Here is an 8,808-nt window from a genome sequence, read left to right as displayed (position 1 = left end):
ATGTAGCAGAAATAATATTTCATTTCACTACTGTAAAATACTGAAATATGCTTACAAACAGAAATGGAAATAAACTAGCTAGGGCGATAGTAGCTTATCTCTAAGAAGAGATGTAGCAGCTATATGCCTCTGAACTGTGTTACAATGAGGCTCGAAGGCCTATTTATTGTTGAGAAACAATGGAAAACCCTAAACATCCAAAAACCTAACCCTAGAAGATGAAACGCCAAACTGTGGGTCCTGTTTAGGTAAATTGGTACATCAACTTCCCGGGGTCGTAACTTTGACATACGATCTTCGTTTGACGCGCACAATATCTCGTTAGAAAAATCTATCTGAGAACTACAACTTTGGAAGAGCAACATCGGTCCAAGGACCTCAAAACGGCTTCGGAAATTCAGGACCTAAAAAACTACTAAAAATAGTAAACTGTGCTACAATTAAAGAAACTGAAAAGCTAAAAGAAACAATGGTGGGGGTCCAAGTGGACTTGGCGAGTGGCCACCAATATCCACCTGGATCATTGAATCTAGTTACTTGAATAAATTTCCTATGTTGGCTCTCTAAATCAGGTCCTTAACAAATATTCATATTTCAAAGTTAAGCTGGTCCAAGCTACCTAGTGAAAAGAGTCTTGATATTTATGCTGGCATCCATTCTTCCTTCAATCTATATAGCCCTTAGTGTTCTAACCGAGCTCTGATACCATTGTAACATTTCCAATTAGCTCTCAGTTTTCTAACCAAACTCTGATACATCTCCATATTGTATTGCAACATACAAGTAATTTTTTTCTTTCTCCTCAACATATATGCATTGTACTTTTTATAGGAGACCTTTAATTCTTCCACATTGTTTAGACATCATTGTACTCAGCGGTCCCTTTAACCTACTTTATGGTCATTGGTTAGACATAAATATAATTATCATATTTTATCTAATCATTTGTGTATCACCAATAGTTTATTTATTATCTAAAAAGTGTTCCACACTATCTCTAAAACCTATATGTCTGGTTCATTAAATTTGAGATTCCATTCATAGCAATAATCAGGAAATTGTATCTCCTACATAGTGTGGCATTTCATAAATTTCCATACTCAAGAGTTCCCAAATATCAAGCTGAGCATTAAATGTCTTTAAGGCATATAAAAAAGGAGTAAGAGTTTGTGTTCTAAAATTCGGATAAAGCCAGAATACATAATGTTATATGCGACTCCAAAGATCGTGTTACAGGATAACAGTCCAGAACTTAATAACATGTCCAGAATTCCCCTCTTAATACGAATTGAAAGCCTGGTTTCAAGTCCACTTGGCAATTCAAAAATATCACCCTACCAAAGAACCCTACACATGTTTAGGAAATTCATTCCCACAGGTTTCAATGCGATGCTAACATTCAAGGATAAATGGTGGGAGAAGCTTTTCTATCTTACAGAACTGTCGGGCTCACATTGAAAACAAAGAGGCTATTGCAAGACATTCAAAATCATTACAAATGGTCTTTCTGTACACATTAACGTGAAAGGCCTCTGCGAAACGAGTAATTGGCACTAAACATTTTTACTTTGCTTTATTGTTGATTTATGTGGGTAACTAAAGTATCTAATGAATAAGGGAGTTGGTCATGTTATCACCCCAAGAAACTCACCGAGGTTGTAAATTAGTGATGCTCAGGAACATTACAAATTCAACAATTATGGTTGGATAAATGGTGGATGAATGAAACAAATGCTGCATATTCAAGCCAGATAACCACTTCTACTATGATTGACCCCAGACATGGGTGAACACCCCCAGACTACAAGGCTTTTAACCACCAATTACTCACAGTTTGAGGATAAGGTGATAATGGAGAAGATTGGCCACACCAGCAGATGCACAAGACCCTGTGATGGCCGGATGCAACCAGTTAAAAGGTCTGTAAATCTAGTTTATAATACACAGACAGGATGACAACTCTCTATGCATTAAACAACAGAAACCTGCATACACGTTTAATGATACATGCTAAATCCTAACACAGAGGTGGGATGACATCCCCTCTAATGCTAAACATTAACAGAACATAAATCAATGCAAACAGACACAGCCTGGAACAAGAAAGAGAAGTGGAAAGTGAGCAATTAACAACAAAATAAGCTTGTATTAGCTGGAAATGAAGACCAGACGTTGCAGGTTACAAAGTAGTTACAGTCTCTGGAAGTTGAACCTTACAACAGAGTCACCTTCATCTAACACTCATCAATCCCGCTACATCTCTTTTTTCAGTATATATGGTGTCTCATTACACAATCTCCCTGTTATCTATGCGTGGAGGAGCCCATAAATGGCCACCAACCACATTTACATTCAGAAATGGGGATGCTGATACAACTCTGGCTGTGTTGTAAATGGATTTGACCCCTCTGGTGCTCTGCAGTCCTCCTTTGAGCAGGTGTCATGAAATACCAATGGAACCATAACCAATGAATGCTCTGAACTCCCCAGAGGTGTCTTGCTTCCTCCTCGGCCATACTGCTGATTAATTTCTACTGCTGATCATTAAAAATAGCTCCATTATGACTGTGCTGCTTTAAAACAGTGAAACACTGCCCAAACTGTTCATTCCCGCCCATCATTGCTTCAATTTTTACTTTTAAGAGGTGCATGCATGGTTCATTCAACTATCGGGTCCGCCTTTAGGGTCGCAATTCATATTAAAACATGCCCATCCTTTGTATTTCTTTATATTTCCTTCTACACAGAAAATGCGCCCAAAACCATTGAAAATGGCTTAAGCGCAGATTTGAAATTTTATAAGAAATGATTCATAAAATATCGGGTCCGACCCATTGGGTCTGAACTCCATCGCAATCGGCACTTGCCCAAGGCCTCCTTTGTATTTTCTTTATACAAAGAAAATACATGAAAAACAATGAAAATGCGATGGGCGCGGATTTGAAACATTATAAAATGGAGCGCTGTACATCCATCGGGTCCGGCCCATCGCATCTCGCAACATAACTTATGTTAAAGCCCCACCCCTTTGAAATCGCCGATAGCGATACGCCGATGCGATATCGGCGATCGCTGCGGACCCGATAATCTATCAAAAGGAATTAACACCGCCGTCGGGTCCGGCCCATCGACGATCGCAAATCGCAAAACATAAAAGCCCCGATTTCTTTGATATTGCCGATAGCGATATTGCCGCGGACCCGAACATCTATAAAAAATAATTCATAACGCCATCGGGTCCGGCCCATCGATGATCGCTCATATATATGCAAAAGGCCATGCTCCATTGGAAACGCCGATAGCGATACGCCGATGCGATATCGGTGATCGCTCATTGCACAATAATAAAACCCCTTTTGTAAGTCCTCCATTGCGATACGCCGATGCGATATCGGCGATGTCTCATGTCGCTGCCGCTGCCTCCCCCGACTTGCGATATGCCGACGCGATCTGGACCGTTGATCGGCCAGATCCAACGGTTGAGATTAATGCGAATCCTTAAGCCTGTAATTTGATTTTTACATGGTTTTTGGGGTATTTTCGCCTCCCGATAGTGTATTTCTGCCCTCCAAAGGGCTATCCTCTTGCAAATTTTTTGATCGGTGGAAGACTTTTAGCCAAAATTTGAGGATTTCGACAGCATCAATGGATCCTTTGGCATAATTATAAGTGTATTCGCAGCCTTTGAGAGTGTTTGAATCCATTTTTGATGCTTTTGCATAGCAAAGCTAACACTGGCTCCTTCTGGGGATGAGATCCTCCCTGTGAGGTCTCAAGAACCTGCAGACCAATGCCTTCATACAAAAACAACTATAAAAAAAAACACTTGCCTAGTGTCCATTGGGCATGGAGTCAACTAAGCATACAACATAAAACTGTAAAAGAACTTAATTACAAACATAAAAGCCTGAAAACTTAAACTTCAAAATTTTCCCATTTGCAGGGCAACCAAACTGTTTCTCCTGCTCTCAGCCCGGTTCATCATAGATCAGCGGGATTGGATTGATTTGATCCTCTACCTCAAAGAGTTTAGGACATTTAAGCTTGACAGGTAGGTAGGGATCAAATTTCACTCCCTTTCTGTGTATTTTCCTCCTTGGATGTTCTTCATGGGAGCCTTTGTATACCAGTTGAATACTCATTTCTGGTGTATACTTGTCTGTGTTATCTTTGGTCTGCACAACTAATATGAATGGTGAACCACAGTGTTCTTGTGTAGGGGACACAAAGACATCATCTGCTCCAGCATCTTTCATAGAACAATCCTCATCCAAGGAGGAATCCCAAAATTGTGCATCCTCCTCCTTTGTCATTTGGCAAGCTGCCCTTTCAATTTGTGTGGGGACCCACTAAGCAGGTATTAAAACATCAAAACTGAGGTGATCAGTCTCAGCCTTGAGCACTGAATTACGTTTTGCCTCAATGTTCAAGGGGCAGCAATGAGGGCTTTCCTTTTGAGCAGACAAGGAAACAAAAGATGGTGGGGAAAATTCTTCTCCCTTCTTGATTACTGGGCTGGGGACCACAACAGGCTGTAAAATTGGCAAATCTGCATAGTCATGGGAAGTTAAGGTAGCTTCGGGCTCAGATTCTTTGAGGATGAAGGGATCTACTACCATCTGTTGCTGCTGATCAGCTTGTTGTTCTGCAGCTACAACAAGCTCACGAACAATTCCTCTAGCTATTGCTTCTTCATATGCAGCTCTGGTTAGGAAAGGAGCACCTCCCAAACCATGGACCTCCTCCTCTTCTTCAAACAGATCTTCTTTCATGACTATATTCTGACAAAGGGTCTTCATCCTTTGATCCTCGTTTGCATCCCTGTTTCTTTGCAAAATCTACAATTGCTCCTGTGCTCCTTTATATAGATTTGGAGCTGGAAGAGAAATGGAACAAGGAGCTCCTGCTTCCTTAGAATACTGCTGAGCCTTTAATTTGGAAACTTCAGAGGTCAAAAGCTCGATCATCCTAGCTAATTTATCAATCTCAGGCTCTGAGGATGATGAGGATTCACCTCCCTGACTTCTGCATTCATCATCACCTTCAAGTCTTTCTGTAGCCATAATATTTGCTTCTACTTCAAAGGCTGCAGCTTGCATATTAGCTAAAGAAGTACATCTTCGTTCTCTTAATAGTAGGTAGAACCTAGAATCGAAGGCATTAGAATAAGTAATCATGGCAGAAGTAGGGGTGGGTTTTATTTCTGCTAGCATTTTGATGTACAAATGATTGAATCTGATATTGAAATCAGACAACAGCTCACCATCTTCTCTCTGCAAGTTCCCAAATTCATCATGATAGAAGAGCAGATCTTTATTATTTCCCCAGTGCTTTAAAAATACATCATCTAAAGCATCAATGTCTGCAATGGACCTAGGGGGTAAATCTCTAAACCATTTTCTAGCCTCCCCATCTAGGCTTTGAACAAAAACCCTCATCCAAACATCATTCTCATTTATATCTAAATTATCAGCATAACTGTAAAAGGCTTCAAGATGTTCTTCAGCTGATACTCCTTCTGCACCAGTAAACTTTGGCATAAATTCTTGATAGTCTCCTGCAGGCATGGCATTTAAAGGTGTAGGCAAGACTAAGGGTCCATACCTAGCAACAATTATTCGTTCTATCTTTGAAAGGGCTTGCTGGCCTGCCATGACTGAGGTATTCTAAAGGGACACTGGTAAACTAAGTGATATGAATCAATGAAAAGGATAGCAGAGACCGAGGAGAATGATGGACAACATAGAATGCTTTTATGGATAGAGATCCGAAAGGGAAATGAATAAACGGGAGCTGTATGAATCTCCGAAGGTGAACTTCACTAACAGAGACACATAAAATTCTTTAAGGCTTACCTGATCCTGATGCTCCCATCTGCAAAGTTTTCTTTGATTAACAATCTTCTCAGGATCAGGCACTGGCCAGCTAGTGATTTCTGAAGATTTCTCCGAGCATGCTTCACGAACTGCGCCAGAACTTCAATGTGGAGTCGCCAAAGGATGGCCTTCCTCCAGTGGAGTCGCCAGACAGATGATTACAACCAAAATCTGTGCTCAAACCTTGTCTGTCATCAAAGCTTGAAGCTGTGTCGTCTCCCAGGGAAGCTGAGCTTCGATTCTCTTCTCCCCGGCAACGGCGCCAATTAATGTTATCACCCCAAGAAACTCACCTAGGTTGTAAATCAGTGATGCTCAGGAACATTACAAATTCAACAATTATGGTTGGATAAATGGTGGATGAATGAAACAAATGCTGCATATTCAAGCCAGATAACCACTTCTACTATGATTGACCCCAGACATGGGTGAACACCCCCAGACTACAAGGCTTTTAACCACCAATTACTCACAGTTTGAGGATAAGGTGATAATGGAGAAGACTGACCACACCAATAGATGCACAGGACCCTGTGATGGCCGACTGCAACCAGTTAAAAGGTCTGTAAATCTAGTTTCTAATACACAGACAGGATGACAACTCTCTATGCATTAAACAACAGAAACCTGCATACACGTTCAATGATACATGCTAAATCCTAACACAGAGGTGGGATGACAGCCCCTCTAATGCTAAACATTAACAGAACATGAATCAATGCAAACAGGCACAACCTGGAACAAGAAAGAGAAGTGGAAAGTGAGCAATTAATAGCAAAAGAAGCTTGTATTAGCTGGAAATGAAGACCAGACGCTGCAGGTTACAAAGTAGTTACAGTCTCCAGAAGTTGAACCTTACAACAGAGTCACCTTCATCTAACACTCATCAATCCCACTACATCTGTTTTTTCAGTATATATGGTGTCTCATTACACAATCTCCCTGTTAGCTATGCGTGGAGGAGCCCATAAATGGCCACCAACCACATTTACATTCAGAAATGGGGCTGCTGATACAACTCTGGCTGTGTTGTAAATGGATTTGACCCCTCTGGTGCTCTGCAGTCCTCCTTTGAGCAGGTGGCGTGAAATACCAATGGAACCATAACCATTGAATGCTCTGAACTCCCCAGAGGTGTCCTGCTTCCTCCTCGGCCATACTGCTGATTAATTTCTGCTGCTGATCATTAAAAACGGCTCCATTATGACTGTGCTGCTTTAAAACAGTGAAACGCTGCCCAAACTGTTCATTCCCGCCCATCATTGCTTCAATTTTGACTTTTAAGAGGTGCATGCATGGTTCATTCAACTATCGGGTCCGCCTTTAGGGTCGCAATTCATATTAAAACAGGCCCATCCTTTGTATTTCTTTATATTTCCTTATACACAGAAAATGCGCCCAAAACCATTGAAAATGGCTTAAGCGCGGATTTGAAATTTTATAAGAAATGATTCATAAAATATCGGGTCTGACCCATCGGGTCCGAACTCCATCGCAATCGGCACTTGCCCAAGGCCTCCTTTGTATTTTCTTTATACATTGAAAATACACAAAAAACATTGAAAATGCGACGGGCGCGGACTTGAAATTTTATAAAATGGAGCGTTGTACATCCATCGGGTCCGGCCCATCGCATCGCAACATAACTTATGTTAAAGCCCCGCCCCTTTGAAATCGCCGATAGCGATACGCCGATGCGATATCGGTGATCACTGCGGACCCGATAATCTATCAAAAGGAATTAACACCGCCGTCGGGTCCGGCCCATCGGCGATCGCAAATTGCAAAACATAAAAGCCCCGATTTCTTTGATATTGCCGATAGCGATATTGCCGCGGACCCGAACATCTATCAAAAAGAATTCATAACACCATCGGGTCCGGCCCATCGACGATCGCTCATATATATGCAAAAGGCCATGCTCCATTGGAAACACCGATAGCGATACGCCGATGCGATATCGTCGATCGCTCATCGGCGATGTCTCATGTCGCTGCCGCTGCCTCCCCCGACTTGCGATATGCCGACGTGATCTGGACCGTTGATCGGCCAGATCCAATGGCTGAGATTAATGCAGATCCTTAAGCCTGTAATTTGATTTTTACATGGTTTTTGGGGTATTTTCGCCTCCCGATAGTGTATTTCTGCCCTCCAAAGGGCTATCCTCTTGCTAACTTTTTGATCGGTGGAAGACTTTTAGCCAAAATTTGAGGATTTCAACAGCATCAATGGATCCTTTGGCATAATTATAAGTTTATTCGCAGCCTTTGAGAGTGTTTGAATCCATTTTTGATGCTTTTGCACAACAAAGCTAACAGGTCATACTGATGCATCAAACTTGTTCGCCAGGAAAGTGAACTTGTAAGACCTTTATGAACAAGGCAGACATTAGATTACCTAGCTGGGCCTTGTTACAGACATGAGTAAATAACCCTCGACTTTATTTATCAGGGATTTAAAATTCCATCTTCCCCTGCCACTAGATTCAGCTTGCGGGTGAGAAATCCCACAGCCACTCCTTCCTCTGCCACTCTCGATCAAACACAACAATGAAACTGTGGGCTGCAACCATTAATATTTGCCACTTAAATCACTACTAGCAGATGGTTATGTTCGCATCGCATAATTCTAGATGGAAGGATATAAAAGAGACATAACATATAAATTTAAGTACAACAACATGGCAGGTTGAAAATCGAATCCATTCAAGATAAGGGTTAGACAACCTGCCTTGATATCAGTTATAAATAGAGTATCCAAGGTTCTTCTAGCATAAAAATGTTGTATGGAGTAGACTTCAAAATATGAAACACAGAATGTACAATACAAATTCTTTTTCAAAGTGAAGCTAGATATTCAATTGAATTAATTATAATGTTGTATCTGCATAGTAACCAACGCACAAGTTTTTTCCCATGCCAGTTTTTGAACT

The sequence above is a fragment of the Pinus tabuliformis genome, chromosome 8 (genome assembly GCF_031772625.1).
Source record: "Pinus tabuliformis cultivar Carrire ecotype Pingquan chromosome 8, CPIR1, whole genome shotgun sequence".
Classification (NCBI taxonomy): domain Eukaryota; kingdom Viridiplantae; phylum Streptophyta; class Pinopsida; order Pinales; family Pinaceae; genus Pinus; species Pinus tabuliformis.
This window is presented reverse-complemented; position numbering follows the sequence as displayed.